Here is a 17,027-nt window from a genome sequence, read left to right on the forward strand (position 1 = left end):
TCAGATCAGGGCACCAGTATGGTCAGGTTCTGATGAGGACCTCATCTAGGTTGCAGACTGCTGATTTCTCATTGTATTCTCAAGGAAGAAAGCACAGAGAGAGCAGACGCAAGCTTTCTTATGTCTTCTTGTAAAGGCACTAATGCCATTCATGAGGGCTTCACCCTCATGACCCAATAACCTTCCAAGGGCCCCACCTCCTAATACCATCACTTCGGGCATTAGTGAATTTTAGAGGGCGCATTCAGCCCATAGCAAGCTCTTAGGGTGAACACTGTTAGCATTGCTTTCTTCCATTCATTATTTTCAAAGTACACATGTTACAAGTAGGGAAAATATATTAAATTCATGACTTTTTTTTTATTATGTTATGTTACTTACCATACAGTACTTCATTAGTTTTTGAAGTAGTGTTCCATGCTTCATTATTTGCATATAAAACCCAGTGTTTATTGCAATATGTGCCCTCCTTAATACCCATCACCATGCTAACCCATCCCCCCCACCCCCGTCCCCTCTGAAACCCTCAGTTTGTTTCCCGGAGTCCATAGTCTCTCATGGTTCATCTCCCCCTCTGGTTCCCCCCCCCTTCACTTTTCCCTTCCTTCTCCTGATGTCCTCCATGCTATTCCTTATGTTCCACACATAAATGAAACCATATGATAATTGTCTTTCTCTGCTTGACTTATTTCACTTAGCATAATCCCTTCCAGTCCCATCCATGTCAATGCAAATGGTGGGTAGTCATCCTTTCTGATGGCTGATACATTCGTAACATTTTAATGCAAACTAATGTCTTAGATGATTTTCTATATAGGAGAAAATAGACTACTTCACAACTCTAAATATTCAAGTTAGGTGAAAGGTGGATTGAGGGAGAAGAGCAAGTAAAAACATCAATCTAAAAGGGAGAGTATACCAGGAAATTCAAAAAGTAGTTAACTGGTTTGGCCAGGCATCATAGTCTCTGGTGGGTATGGACTATGAGACTGAAGATAAAGGTTCCTCACTTAAGCCTGTTGGAAGTGGCTGTGAGGAAGCAATTTATCCACAAATGTATCCTCTTTCCCTTTCCTTACTTTCTTTGTTTAAGAGACCCAAAAAAACCCATTTTTAAAATGAAGTACTGAATAAAGTTGGCTAACTGAAGAACTGAAGATATGATTTATCTCTTCCTCCATTAAAGAAATAACTTAAACAGAACAATAGCAAAACAAAAAACACAAGAAAGAAATTTTCATACTCCAGAAATTTTAGGAATTCCTAGAAGACAAAGGGTGAATAGGACTGCATTGGTGGCAAAACAAGAAAAGGAAAATCCTGTTTAAAATTGAGGGCCACAAAAGCAATTATAGAATTTCTCAAGACTCAGCGTAAAAGATCACAAAGAACAGGCCTGGACTTTCAAACAATTGTGAGGGCAATAAGTTAAATAACTGTATTTGGAGCAGTCTTTCCCCTTCCCCTTCTTTCACTGTGCACATCCAGTGGTAACAGCAGCATATGTCCCCAGGTTAATACTCTTAGAATTGCTTTCAAAAGAGAAATATTCTTTATGTTGGGGTTAAAGAAGGATACAGGTAGACTCTGAAGGACCTCCAGACCTTCATAGGGACATTGGAGGACAGAAGAAAAAGGTGGAAAGAGTCGACTCCATATTTGTTTCCAAAGTATAAGAACGCTTCTCCTAAGTGAGAAATTTGGCACTGGAGACCCACAGACTAGGGTCTCCAGAGAACAAATGAACTCCTAGAGGGAGGGAGAGCAACCCAGAACACAACCTTCTCATGCCAATCTAATCCCAAATCCTGATCCTTCTTCAAAATAAGAAGGAGGCAGACTATTCTTATCAAAACATTCAATGATAAGGGTGCCTGGGTGGCTCATTCGGTAAGCATCTGCCTTCAGCTCAGGTCGTGATCTCAGGGTCCTGAGATCAAGCCCTGTGTGGGACTCCATTCTCAGTGGAGAGTCTGCCTCTCTCTCTGGCTCCTCCCCCCTGTTCAGGCTCTGTCTCTGTTCTCTCTTTTTTTTTAAAGATTTTATTTATTTATTAGAGAGAGCGAGATAGCTCACAAGTAGGGGGAGCAGCAGAGGGAGAGGGAGAAGCAGGCTCCCCACTGAGCAGGGAGCATGATGAGGGGCTGGCTCCTGGGACCCTGAGATCACAACGTGAGCTGAAGGCAGATGCTCAACCAACTGAGCCACCCAGGCACCCCAATAAATAAAATCCTTTTTAAAAAAGGCAAAATATTCAATGACGGATGAAGAAAGAATCTCAAATATGAATGCAAAAAGCCAAGATTAACCTAGTTATTTGTGGAAAAGCAACACTGAGAAAGGCATCCAAATCAGATTGAAAAAAAAAAAATCCTGAGTAAATAGCCTTAACATAGGAAAGGAAAAAAAAAAATTTTATAAATTATATCCTCAGAGAAATTTTAATCAAGATGATAAGAGTACATTTGTACATATCACTTATCCCAATAAATGTAGGTGGGTTAAAATTTATTTATTATAGAACAAAGACTCCAATTAGGTTAAAGAAAAAATACCATTTTACTTGTAATGTGGTAGTTAATAGCACAGGCTCTGGATTTGAATCCTGACTTTAATATCTAGTAATAATTTATGAAATGAAAACTTAAATAATTGGGCTAAGTAGAAGACGGGATTTAGCTGAAAGTATAAGATCAACCAAGAAATTCTCTTTGAATATAGTTCTAAAGGATAAAGTAATGATAATTGTCAACCATGAGATAGAAAGCATAAGGCATGGAAGAGAATTGCACATTTTTCCTACAGGAGTTCCAAAGGTAACACAGACAAAAGAAAGGAAGAACTATTCGAATAAATAATTGAAGAAAGTGTCCCAGAACTAATGGAAAATATGAATTTTCAAATTTAAGAGTCTGCTTTGTGTTGAGCAAGAAAAAAAGGAAAAATAATCCAGAAATGTCATCTTAAAATTTTAAAACTTCAAGAATAAAGAGAAATTCCTAAAACTTCTAGAAATTAAAGCAGGTTATCTAGAAAAGAATGAAACTCAGATTGGCATTAGAAACAATAGATACAGGATGGGGGTGGGGCAAAAAACTAAAAACTAACTTCAAAATTCCAACAGAAAATTACTTCAAACTAAATTTTATATCCAGCCAAACTAATGTTCAAGTGGGAGGTCAAAATGAAGACATTTTTAGGCATTCAAAGATTAAGAAAGTTTATCTTCCACAGGACCTCTTAGAAAGATAATACTGAAAAACCCACTTCAGCAAAAGAAAAGTTTTTATGGATTTAGAAGATAAAAGATGCTGTATCAAACAGTTCAAAAATTTCAGGAGCTTATGACAGTAAACATTCATTTTCAGATCACATTATGTGATGGCCATAGCTTGGATATGGTTCTATTTCAGGCTATGGGTCTGTTCCATTTTTTTTTTTTTCTCATTGTAGGACCTGGAATGAAGGAGCAGCCTAATCTGAGACATATCTGTGTTCATGACAGAGGGAAAAGGAGAGAAAGGCCACCTGTATTCAATTGGCTAAAAAAAAAGGACATGTATAAACCCATTATCAGAAATGAAAAAGAGGGGCGCCTGGGTGGCACAGCAGTTAAGCACCTGCCTTCGGCTCAGGGCATGATCCCGGCATTATGGGATCGAGCCCCACATCAGGCTCCTCCACTATGAGCCTGCTTCTTCCTCTCCCACTCCCCCTGCTTGTGTTCCCTCTCTTGCTGGCTGTCTCTATCTCTGTCAAATAAATAAATAAAATCTTTAAAAAAAAAAAAGAAATGAAAAAGAGAGTGAATTTTTGCAAATAATATAATTATTATTTTTGTAATAATATAATTGTTATTTTTGCAATAATATAATCATTAAATTTGTAATATAATTATTATTTTGTGATAATTTACCACAGATAGTAAGAATATATTTCATCCATATTAATTATCCCAATAAATGTGATGGGTTGAAATTTCCCTGTTAAAGGACAAAGACACTAATGGATTAAAAAATCTAGATGCCATCACTACTACTACAGTGGTCAGTACAGTAGTATAGACTCTGGATTTCCATCTTGGGTACACAATTTACTAGGTAAATGTAAAGTGAGCATAAAAATAATGTGTACTACCTACTTCATGGTGTTTTTATGAGTATTAAGTGAGATAATGCATGTGTGGTAGCTGTACCCCAACCCGTGTATAATATATGTAAAGTACCTAACAAATAGTGTACTCAAGAAATGTTAGCTCTTATTATTACTGTAAGAGACACCTGAAACAAAATAGTTAGAAAATACAGGAACAGTCCAAGATAGGGCAACCAAATACTAGTGAAAATAAATAGAGAGCATTGAGTTAAATATGATGCATTGAAGATGCTGCCACTCCCACCCAAAAACCCACTAAAGATATAGTAGAGGGAATTTTTTAAATATATAGACATAGACCCATAAGGACAAAGACATGAAACAACATCTTGGGAAAAGGAAAGCAATTAGACATCTAATTGGTAAATGATTAAAAACAAAAAAACAAAAAAACTCATGCCTGTTTGGCAGGGGAGGGGAGAAACCCAGAAGTAAGCAACTATGTGCCAGAAAATTTCAAGAGTAGAAGGCACCACTCTGAGTATGGAAGGTGGGGTGTATTTAAGGCTAAAAATGGAATTATTGATTGAAGTTCACCTATGATGTAGATAGATCTCCAACTATCCTTTCCACCTCCACAGAAAGCTAAAGAGAGAAAGAACTAGAGTAAGCCTGGACTCAGTAAGCTTAAGGGAAATGCTACTATAAAGTAGTATAAAGTATAAGCCCCTGGTCTCCTTCCTCCATTTGGCTCCAAGAACGATGGTAGTCTGCACTATTACTGCAGGCATTGGAGATGATCTCTCAGGAATGTGACTAGTCTAAGAGAAAGACCTTCAAATATTAATAGTGGGAGTCCTCCAACTATACGGCCCAGCCAGATCTCCTTATAGTGTACCCACTAGGACACAAGCCACACCCACTCATAGGGAGCTTCCAAAAAGCTGTTAAGTGACTTAACTTCTGACTACAAAAGATCATCTAAGGATTGCCAGATATTCAAAGAAAGCTTCCACATACAAGCAGAAAACAAAACAAAAGTGAGAAATGAAATTTCGGGGAGACAGAAACTTTGGAAGCAAAATAAAGCTATGTTTCCAGACAAGTAAAAAAAGATAATGGCGTCTATGAAAAAAGAGACCAATAGACTAAGAACAAAGGAACATTCAAAAGTTGTCTTGAAAGTTAAAAATAATAGTGCATATGAAAAACTCTATGAAAGGATAAGAAAATAAATCTTGGGAAGAGAAAGTCTCCCAGGAAGTAGAAGGAATAATGAGCATGAGCAAGAAAGGGGATGAAAATGGACTAGAAATGATAGGGGATCAATGCATCAGTTTAGCAGTCTCATTATCCTGAGAAATTGGAGCTTCCAAGAGAAAATGAAGGAGAAGAAATTATCAAGTTATCAACTCAAAAGAGATCTCCTTGAAATAAATGACATGAGTTTCTAAATGGAAAGCACCAACTAACCCCCAGCATAGTGGATGAAAAGAGATCCATACCAAGGCAACTCTTTGTGAAATTTCAGAGCACTCAGGATAAAAAAAAAAAAGATCCTTAAGGATTCCAGGAAACAAAACAGGCTACAAAGGAGTGGGAATCAAACTGGCATCACATGTCTCTACAGCAAGACTAGAAACTAGCAATGCCTTCAAAATCCTGAGGAAAAATGATTTTCAACCTAGAATTCTACACATACCCCCAAATTATCAATCTAATGCAAGAGTAGCATAAAGACATTTTCTGACAGGCTAGCCTTATGTATCATGTCCTAAGAAGCTTTGGATATCCACCAAAATAAGGAATGAAAAACAAAGAAAAGAAAGAATTTACTAGAGAAAAAACACACAGGAGAATGATCAAGGGAATGTTTGGGATGAGGGCACAGAGAAGTCCAGGAGGACAGTGATGCAGAAGGTCTTGGGATCAACCACTGGCACAAGAGGGCAGAGACAAGACTGTGTGATATGGATGGGAGATGTACACTCCTGGTGAAAAGTTGGGAATGAATTAATGATAGACGCTTAGCTAAGCAAAGGGGAAAATTTATTAACTCCAAGGAAAATAGGAACTTATACATAAAAAGATATATAATCATAATATACTAAGTAACTTTCATAGCTTTCATGGAGAATATTGAATATTGATCTAACCAAAAATTATAACTATGTTGGGACCATGTGGGGAATGGAAGTGGGAATATGATGGAGTGCTGTAAGGCAACTAAATAATAATGTTCCACAACAGGAAATAGGTAAAACCTAAAACTGAAAAATCAAGAGATAGCAGTGGGAAACGTTATTACTTAGATATATAGAAGCAATTATCAGAAGAAACAATGAGAAGAGTAGTAAGTGGTTGTCTCTAAGGAGAGAAAAATCAGAGTAGGAGAGTGAGTCAAGGAGTTTGTTTTATTCTAAGTCTTATAAAATTATTTTAAAAACCATATACTCACTTAAATTAAAAGCTATAAAGATTAAAAAAATAACTTAAAGACAGTAAGTATGGCAATATTAATACCAGACTAAATAGGATTTAAGGCTAAAGTATTAGATAGAATGAGAAAAGATATTTCATAATGGTAAAAGTTACTATCTGCCAGGAAAACAAATTGTCATAAATCTTTGCCCTCTTAATAACACAACTTTAATATATATGCAAATATGCAAAAAAATTGAAAGTCAAAAATCTTAGTGGGACATCTTAAGATACTTTTCTCAGAAATTGAAATATTAGACAAAAGATTAATTCTGTATGTATGTGGGACATTTGAATAATAGAATTATCTAATGAATAACACAGACACACATATATTTATTCATACATACATATGTATATATTCATATGCATTCTTTTCTGTTAACCTCAGAACACCACTGTGAATCAGGCCACATAGAAAAATCTCAATATAGTTTAAAATGTACAAATCATATGTACAGGAGACATGCCCTGGCTGTAAGGCGGTAAAATTAGAAATAACAACAGGGGCGCCTGGGTGGCTCAGTTGGTTGAGCCTCAGCCTTCAGGTTGGGTCATGATCCCAGGGTCCTAGGATCAAAGGCCCGCATCTGGCTCCCTGCTCAGCGAGGAGCCTGCTTCTCCCTGTCCCTCTGCTGTTCTCCTTGCTTGCGCTCTCTCTCTCAAATAAATAAATAAATAAAATCAAAAAAGAAAGAGAGAAAGAGAAGAAAGAGAAGAAAGAAAGAAAGAAAGAAAGAAAGAAAGAAAGAAAGAAAGGAAGGAAGAAAGAAAGGAAGGAAGAAAAAGAAAAGAAAGAAAGAAAGAAAGAAAGAAAGAAAGAAAGAAAGAAAGAAAGAAAGAAAGAAAGAAAGAAAGAAAGAAAAAGCAAGGAAGGAAAGAAGGAAGAGAGAAAGTAAAAGGGACGGGAGGGTTGGAGAGGAGAGAGAGGAGAGGGAGAGGGAAAGGAGAGGAAAGGAAAGAAAGAAGCAATAACAAAAGGGTGGCCAAAAAAAATCAAATTGTTATAAATTGTTTAAAATATTTAACCCCTAGGATAAGAAAATAAATTTTCACTAAAATTGTGAGTTATTTTGAAATTGAGGGTAGTGGAGGGACTACACAACAAAAACAGAAATTAAAAAGGACAATGAAGTAACTCTTGAAAAAGAAACTTATAAAGATAGTAAGAAGAATTAATTGAAAAGGGGGAAAAATATTTCATCAATAAAACCAAAATCTATTTCTTGGGAGTTAGAGTGGAGAAAAACAATAAATAAGCTTTTGTCAAGCCTGAACAATAGAAAAGGAAACACATAAAATTAAGGAAAAGACAAAACTAAAAATTCATACCAACAAATGTAATGATCTAGAGAAAAGAAAGATATTCTAGGAAAATAAAAATTACCCCAAATGACCCTTTTTAAGCAAAAAGCACTTTATGTGGGTTAAAAAATTTTATTGTGATAAAATATAGATAACATAAAATATGTCATTTTAAACATTTTAAACATACAATTCAGAGGCATTAATGTAGATTCATACTGTTGTGCAGCCCTCATCACTATCTGTTTCCAAATTTTTCCATCACCCCAAAGAGAAACTCCATAACCATTAAGCAATAATTCCCCATTCCCCTTCTCTCCTGGCCTCTGGTAACCTCTGATCTGCTTTCTGTCTCTGAATTTGCCTACTCTAGATATTTTATAAAAGTAGAATCAGGGATGCTTGGGTGGCTCACTTGGTTGAATGACCCCCTCTTGATTTCAGCTCAGGTCATGATCTTAGGGTCCTGAGATAAAGCCCCGCATCAAGCTACCATCAGGCTCCACACTGAGGACAGAGTCTGCTGGAGATTCTGTCCCTCTCCCTCCCCATCCCCAGCTTGAACTCATGCTTTCTTGCTCTCTCAAATAAATTAATGGAATCTTTTTAAAAAAAAAAGTAGAATCAGACACTATTTGTTTCTTTGTAACTGACTTATTTCATTTAGCATATTTTCAAGGTTCATCCAGGTTGTAGCATGTATCATAACTTCTTTTTTTTTAAATGGGTGAATATCTCATTGAGTGTAAATACCACATTTTGTTTACTCATTTATCTGTTGATGGACACTTGGGTTGTTTCCACATTTTGGCTATTATGAATTTTGCAATGAACATGGGAGCCAAAGTGACTTTTAAAGAGATAGAAAATGGAATAAACTAGTCACTATAGAAGAAATTAAAGTTAGCAAAAGCTTTATCTTTAAAAAGCAATTTGTCTCAGTTACAGCAAAGTTCTCCCAGACTTTTAGGACATTAACGGTTCCAGAGGCTAGAAAAAGATAAAAAGCTTCCCAAATCATCTACAAAGGTAATATAAACCTGACTGGACAAAACTGAAAAAATAAATAATAAACAAATAAACTATAAAGGAACATGATTTAAAAATATAGATGCAAAAATCCCAAAACAGGAGTACAAAACAAAATACTAACAAATGAAGTTTTCCAATGTATTTAAAGGTTAATTCTAAAGTATTTGGCTAAGTAGGTCTTATTCCAGAAATATAAGGCTAGTTCTATATTAAGAAATCTATTATTATAATTCAACATTTACAATTTTAAGAAAAAAACCAATATAATTGTTTCAAATGTAAAACAATATTTGGGTTAAATTTCAACATCCCTTTTGAGCAAATTAAAGAAATTTCCTCAGTAAACATTATTCGTAATGGTGAGTTAATAGTATTCCCTTTAAAAAGTCAGGAAGATACTGGGATACTAGTTGCTACCACTGCTATTTAACAGCATGGTGGATATTCCAATGAATGAAGTCAGGACAAGAGGGAAGAGATAAAGATACCAAGAACGAAAGAGGAAAAACTGTCTTGGTTTGCAAGTGGTATGATAGTCTACCTAGAAAATCCGAGAGAATCAGCAGAAGAACTATTAAAATAGAGAAAGGGTTCAGCAGGAGAGCAATACACAAAAATCCAGTTTCCTGTGTACGAACCGTTAAGCAGTTTAAAAATCCGTGGGAAGGAAACTCTTTCACATTAGCAACAACAAAAGCCTTAGAATTGACTAACAATGAAATGAAAACAAGCATAACACTTTTTAAAAAAGTAAAAAATAAACACCTAAATAAATGAAACAGCAAATCTTGTTCTTAAATCGAGAGACTCAGTATTTTTAAGATGTCAGTGTTCTCATTTGTCTACATTCAAAATAATTCAAAAAAAATTTCAAAATGGATATTTAGGTGAAACTTGGCAAACTGATTCTGAAGTGCATCAGGAAGAGGAAACAACAAGAACAAACAAAATATTGAAAAATCAGGACAATGAAAGGGGAATTTCCCTGTTTGATGGCAAAATACATAGCAAAACTATAACATTTAAGGCAGGATGACAGTCATGTAGGGCTAAATAGAAAAACATCTGTTTATACTGGAGAATTTATTGTAGGACCAAAGTGGCATTTCAAAATGGGGGGGAGGGGAAGTGATAAAGACATTTGCTATCCACTGGGGAAAATAAACTTAGATCACTACCTCACATCATACACAAAAATAAATTTCAGATGAGTTAAAGTTTTAAAGTAAGAACTCTGAGTTTATTAGAAGAAAATAATGAAGAATGTCAAGGACAGACTTCCTAAGCAATTCAAAAGACCAGACGTGCTCCCTGAGGTCAGGCGGCAGCCCCTGGCAGGGTCATGACCTCGCACTGGGGACTGTCCTGGAGGGACCTCTCTGGCTTTGTTCAAGACTCCGTCCCTGGCCTGGGCAGTGAGCATTCCAGGATGCACACTTGCCCAAGTATGCTTACTTCAGTCACTTCTGTTTCCACAGCCCGGAAACCCAAGGGACCTATACCATTCACCCCAGACCTCTGGGGGAAAGGTAAAACCAGATTGAATCAAGAGTTCAGTGGCTTATAAAAATTAGTGGCACATAGCATATTATTACAGTGCATACTATCCAGTAGAACATTCTGTGATGATGGAATTATTCTGTATCTTCGCTATGCAGTTCGGTAGCCATTAGCCACATATGGCTGGTAAACACTTGAAATGCAGCTAGTATAACAGAGGAACGAATGTGTGTTTTTTTTTTGTTTTTTTTTTTTTTTTAGTTAAGTTGAAATATAAATAGCCACATGTGACTAGTGGTTAATGTAGGTTTTAACCTACATCAATTTCAGCCTAAGCTTGCTGGGATTTCACTATGGGCCAAGAGAGAGATGAGCATAGGCCAGGATTATTGGGGCTGTAACCAGGAGAGCCTGCAAAGAGGCTGTATTAGCTCCCAGAACAAATTACCACAAATTCAGTAGCTTAAAACAACACAAATTTATTATCTTACAGTTCTGGAGGTCAAAAGTCCAAATCAGTCTTATTAGGATAAAGTTAAGGTGTAGGCAGGACTGGATCCTTCTGGAGAATCTAGGGGAGAATCCATTCCTTGCCTTTTCCAGCTTCTAGAGGCTGCCTCCATTCTTTGATTCATGGTCCCTTCCCTCCATCAAAGCCAACAGTTTAGCACCTTCAAAATTTCTTTCTCTCTGACCTCTGCTTCTGTCATCACATCATCTTCTCTGACTCTGACCCTCCTGCCACCCTCTTATAAGGACTCTTGTGATTACATTGGGTTCATTGAGATAATCCAGAACAAAATCCTCATCTCAGATTCCTTAATTTTATCACATCTGCAAAGTCTCTTTTGCCATGTGAGGTCACACATACACAGGTTCCAGGAATGAGGATAAGGACATCTCCGGGGGGCCACCATGGAGGGTGACCAACATTTTCCATCACATAAGATCTAGGCTATGACATCACCCCGGGAAGCTCTCCTGGAGGTGACCTCGGCCACAGAAGCCTCTCTGTGTCAGAGCATTTTTCACCTTCATACTGGCCATGGTATCTTGGATTCAGCTCATGGGGGAGAAGGCTATTAGGCCCAGCAGAGAGAATCAGAGCCCCCACCAGAGGCACTGAGGTAGGGGCAGAGCTCCAGTTCTTGGGGAGTGATGGCCTAGCTGCAGCCTGGGGAGATGGGAGGATTCGCATTGAGGGAGTAGCATGGGGAAAGTGGGGGTGTCAGTGAGTGGAAGCCTGCACATTATCTTCTGGACATTGGAGAGGTATTGACTGTTTTTTGAGCCAGAAAGTTATATAAACAGAGCAATGTTTAAAGAAGATTAAGCTGGAAGTTGTATGCAAGTGGGGCCAGGGGGAGGGGGTGGGAAACTGGCGAATAAATACAGGCATGTAATGATTAGTTTCAGAGGGAGCAGTGGGAATGGAGAGAGAAGAAAATATGTGTAAGAAACATTCAAACAGAAAAATGCACTAAAAATACCACTGCTGAGCTAAATCAAAAATGGCAGCAACATCTTAAATCATTTTGAAAAAAAATTGTTTCAGTTTTTATTGGTTTATACTTTCAAAGAATTTGTGTAATTGTAGACTCTGTTAAATGGTTTTATTAATGCTTCCAGCTGCCATCATACAATATACATTTAGCAGGTATACAGTGAAATCTTACTATATTCAATAAGTGTTTTCACTCAGGTATTTGAAAGAACATAATGTCACAGATATTTAAATTAGCACATATAAGACATGTGACTCAGGATTTCTCCTCCAGTCATAAGCAACAGATAGATGTATTTTCACCATAGGAAGTTTTGACATTTACTACCTTTCACCTTTTAAAAAAATGAGCCCTGCTTTAACTTACCAGATGGCCCCTCTCTCTATGGCTTGCCTGCCATCTGGAATTTGTTTTGATAAATCCAAACATTAGGGATATGTTATCTTCCCAGCTAAATATAACACGTAGTTCATTCTCCTGGCAACCTATGCATTTCTTTCACACGCTAAAAAAGATAGTACTGTAGCTATAGCATGCATTCTGCTCACTGGGTATAAACTGCCAAGGACAAATCAATCTGCCTTTAGTGACCCGTAGAACAACTTTGAAGGAGGAACCAGAGATACGTGGAAGTCCTTGAATAAGCTGAGATGCCACCCTGGGGACTTGTGGGTGGCTGTGTCCGGTGGGATCAGAGGTTTTTATATGCATCACATCCTGTCTTACTCAATGTGCTCATGTCTCTGGACACCAAAGATTTCCAGAAGCCTATACCTTTTTTCTTTTCTTTAGAAAATTCTCATTTTTAAGGTTATATGCATACATTAAAAAGTAAAATTTCTAAAAATAAAAAGTGAAATCATTTAATAAGCTTGTAACAAAAGCAGGAGGCCCAATGCCAGCCTCCCCACCCTTGATTACCACTTTAAGAGGTTCCCAGTTCCAATTAGTTTAGCTGTTTATTTTTTATTTTTGCCTCTGTATTTTTAAAATAACTTGCATATGCTACTATTTCCTTATTTTTCTACTTTGGTTTTATCTTTTGTCTCTCTTCTGTGGAAGAGAAGAATTACTTCACATACATTACACTTTCCCTCCCCATACAAATATATTCTGCTTTTGTATGCAGTACAAATTAGTGTCTAGTATTTATATTACTATGACTTTGGAAATATTATTGAAATCTTAGCCATGTTATGTACTATAATTATTTTCTTTCTTGTTCAGTCTTTTTTTTTTTTTTGCTTACAGCCTTAATTTTTCTATTTAGACTTTGATGTGCCAATTCCTAATTAATCTCCCAGAATGTAAATTGTCTCTCAATATGTTTAAATATGATAGGTAATTTATCAATTTCATTTTTTCCTCTGGGGCCATCCCTCTTATAACCCTTTATCCTCCTGTTTCAACTTGAACTGGTAGCACTCCAGGCCTGCTTCTCTGAAGTCACAACAGGATGTCCCCATCAGCTTCTCTCTCAGCTGAGTTCGAGTACCTATTCCTGGATCCCATCTTTGCCTCTGTTTGGATCACTCCCTCATTTTGGTAGAATACAGCATTCCTTAACAAACAAACAAAAATAACAACAACAAAAAAACTATGGGAGGTGAAAAGTAAGACTAAAGTTTTACAAATTTTATTCTACCCTGACCCTCCACTGATGTTTGATAGAATTTTGATTTTGAAATAATTTCCCATAGAATTTTAAAGGTGTATTATCATTATCACTTAGGAGGTGTCTGAGCTTCTCTGATTCCTAAACTATTCCTAAGGTTTTGACTATGTCTTTTTTTTTTTTTCCAGTCATTGGAAACCTTCAGGATATTCTGTTGTCCTTGCTGTTCTTTTTTTTTTTTTTTTAAAGATTTTATTTATTTATTTGACAGAGAGAGAGACAGCCAGCAAGAGAGGGAACACAAGCAGGAGGAGTGGGAGAGGAAGAAGCAGGCTCCCAGGGGAGCAGGGAGCCGGATGTGGGGCTCGATCCCAGGACTATGGGATCAGGCCCTGAGCCGAAGGCAGACACTTAACGACTGAGCCACCCAGGCGCCCCTGTCCTTGCTGTTCTGAAATTTCATGTGGCCTGTACCTTGCTGCTCTGGGCACTTGGTGAACCCTCCCCATCTATATATGCACATCCTTCCATTCCAGGAAACTGTTTCATGTGACTGGTTTATTCCCTTGCCTTGCCTTCTCTGTTTGTTCATTCTCTAATTCCCTTCCAGATATCAGACCATCTCAATTTATTCACTAATATTTAAAATTTTTTTCCAACTTTTTAAAATTTTTCTCTATGTGATATTACCTAACAGTATTTTCTAACTGTTTCATTGAATTCTACATGTCTTTAATTCCTAAGGACTCCCTTCTTAAAAATTTCTTTTGTAACCTCTTGTTCTTGTCTCTTGGATATAATATCTTTACTTATCTCTGTAAGGATATTAATTATATATGTTTCTTCTGTTCTTTGCCTATTTCTTCCTACCTCCCACCCCCATTTCCTTTTGTTTTGACCCTTGTAGTTCATATTAGAAGCCTTTCTCAAAAGTCTGGTGACCCACTTACAATTAAGAGTGGAAATTCGGTGTGGGGATGTGATGCTTATTGATTGGTAGACTTCATTGTTGGCTGATCTGACAGAGATGTTTTATTGGGAAATCTCCAAATGTAAAGAGTAGGAGGAGGTCTTGCTTCTTCTCCTAGGAGACACAAGCCTGGCTGTCTGTGTCCCTGGAGTCAGATTGGAGAAGGGATAAGAGATGTCACTCTCCCAAGAGTTGATCTTCACTTAATCCCCTCTTTTCAGTATGGTAACAACATCTTCCACCATTCCTGCTGTCCTTAGGGCCAGAGTCTAGGTCCTCCTCCCCATAGAGTCAACCTTATCCCAGCTTGGGTTGGAACAATTGCCTGGTTGCTTAGGATAGAATTAAAGTGTATTCAAGAATTCAAGTGTAACTGGTTCTGAAAGTGACTTTAAACTGTGTATTCCTGTTTCTATTCTCACTTGGACTCCCACTTTGAAAGGTATTAGTGCCTCTAGTTCTTGAGTCTTTCTAGCTTTCTGCCGGAAGTCAGTCTACCTCTGAATTTCTTCCTCTGCTAGCTTAGATTTTAGCTTTCTCAAGGATGCAAAGTGTGTCAGCAAAAGCCCATATGATTTCCAGGCTCCAAAACTCTGTTACTGTCATTTCCTCTCTTGTTCTGTGTCCTTGTAGGCCTTTCTTTCTTTCTTTCTTTCTTTCTTTCTTTCTTTCTTTCTTTCTTTCTTTCTTTCTTTCTTTTTCTTTCTTTCTTTCTTTCTTTCTTTCTTTCTTTCTTTCTCTTTCTTTCTTTCTTTCTTTCTTTCTTTCTTTCTTTCTTTCTTTCTTTCTTTCTTTCTTTCTTTCTTTCTGATTCATGTCTGTTATTTTATGGAAGATTTTGGAGAGAGTAGAGGCAAATACATGACCCAGTCTACCATACTTAACTAGATATTCCTCTAGAGGCCTTTCTAAATGAATCAGAAATTTTGGTAATGAGAAAGGTCTTCAAACATGGATGTTGAATGACAGGAAAAGCCACCTTGTGAGTGAATGAGGATAGTATGATGGCACATCACAAAGGTGTCCAGTCTTCAGCACTGACAATCTGCAGAGTACCAACTGGGGTTGAGTTGGGGGTTTGCAGAGGGAACGCCAAAGTGGTGTATGGAAAATATTCTGATTATAGGTCAAATCTCTTCTTGTTACTAACTAGTTTATTAACCTCATTGACTCCAACTTTGTTGCAAATGGAGGAAAGAGAAAGAAATGTTGCTTCCATTTTCTTTTTGCTTCTTTCATTCTTAACAGCATGGATTCACAGATGGGTGGGTGGGACATCCTTGTGTATGTATTGGGGAAATTGTTACTACAACATTGCTCAGGAAGACACAGAGTGGTTAAAATGTGGGGCAGCTAAAAATTTCCATGAGTTGTGAACTGTAAAACTGTATTTCCATAACTTCTTGCAAATAATTTTATCCAAGTTTATCAAAACTCTTTATAAACAGGGGCTCTTGGGCAGTGCAGTCGGTTGAGCATCCAACTCTTGATTTCAGATCAGGTCATGATATCAGGCCCTGTGTCTCAGTGCAGAGTCTCCTTGGGATTCTCTCTCTCCCTTTCCTTCTGTCCCTCCCCTCGCCCCTCTCCCTGCTCATGCACATGCTCTCTCTCTCTCCCTCTCAAATAAATAAATTAATAAAATCTTTTTTAAAAAAACCTCTTTATAAACAAAATAAGGTACACATATTGACTTACTTATTTGGTATGGGTAAATCTGAACATGAAGGCTTTCATGTGTGTGATTATTCTAACAGGAAAGGGGCTTGAGCTCTAGGTCTTTTGGTGTCTAACGCAGGATGTCATCTGAATTCTCACAAAATAAAGGAGAGAGACAAGAGACTAGAGAATGGATTTTAAAATGATACTGGGGTAGCAATCATGTTCATAGCAATTTCATTCATAGTAGCCCCAAACTGGAAACAACCCAGATACCCACCACAAAAGAAAAATGAATAAGCAGAACATCCATACAATGGAATACTACTCAGAACTGAAAAGAAATGAACAATTACTACAGGCAACAGCATGAACTAACCTCAAAAGCATTATGCAGCACAAAAGAAGTTAGACACAAAATAACACACAGGACATAATTCTTTTCCTGTGAAGTTCTAACCTATGGATATAGGGTCAAAACAGTGGTTGCCTACGGGGATGGGGAGTAGAGATTGAGAAGGGGCATGAAGGAAGTTTCTGGGGTAACATACATGATCTGTATTTGGATTAGAGTGATTATACATGTGTATTTATTTATCAAAATCACTGAATTTCTACTTAAGATCTATGCATTTCACTCTATGTAAATTTTGCCTCAGTATTTTTTTTCCCTGAGATTTTATTTATTTGAGAGAGAAAGAGAGCAATGAGGGTCAGAGAGAGAAGCAGATTCCCCGCTGAGCAGGGAACCTGACGCGGAACTTGATCCCAGGACTCTGGATCATGACCTGAGCCAAAGGCAGTCGCTCAACCAACTGAGCCACCCCGGCGCCCCACCTCAGTACTTTTTTTTTTTTTTTAAACT

General features: G+C 37.3%; 1 long non-coding RNA gene across 2 annotated transcripts in view; it reads left to right on the forward strand.

Annotated features, from left to right (window-relative positions):
• LOC123776010 (uncharacterized) overlaps positions 1-17,027 on the forward strand; it is a 90,094-nt gene that overhangs the window by 18,712 nt on the left and 54,355 nt on the right. The window contains exon 5 of one of the 2 annotated variants that reach the window (XR_015725117.1): positions 3,454-3,749. The exons of the other annotated variant lie outside the window; for it this stretch is intronic. This is a non-coding gene — a long non-coding RNA (uncharacterized LOC123776010). Of the gene's footprint in view, positions 1-3,453; positions 3,750-17,027 lie in introns of those variants that run through there. 2 annotated transcript variants of the gene reach the window in all.

This window comes from Ursus americanus, chromosome 7 (assembly GCF_024610735.1).
Source record: "Ursus americanus isolate L20-20 chromosome 7, mUrsAme1.1.p, whole genome shotgun sequence".
NCBI classification, from domain to species: Eukaryota; Metazoa; Chordata; class Mammalia; order Carnivora; family Ursidae; genus Ursus; species Ursus americanus.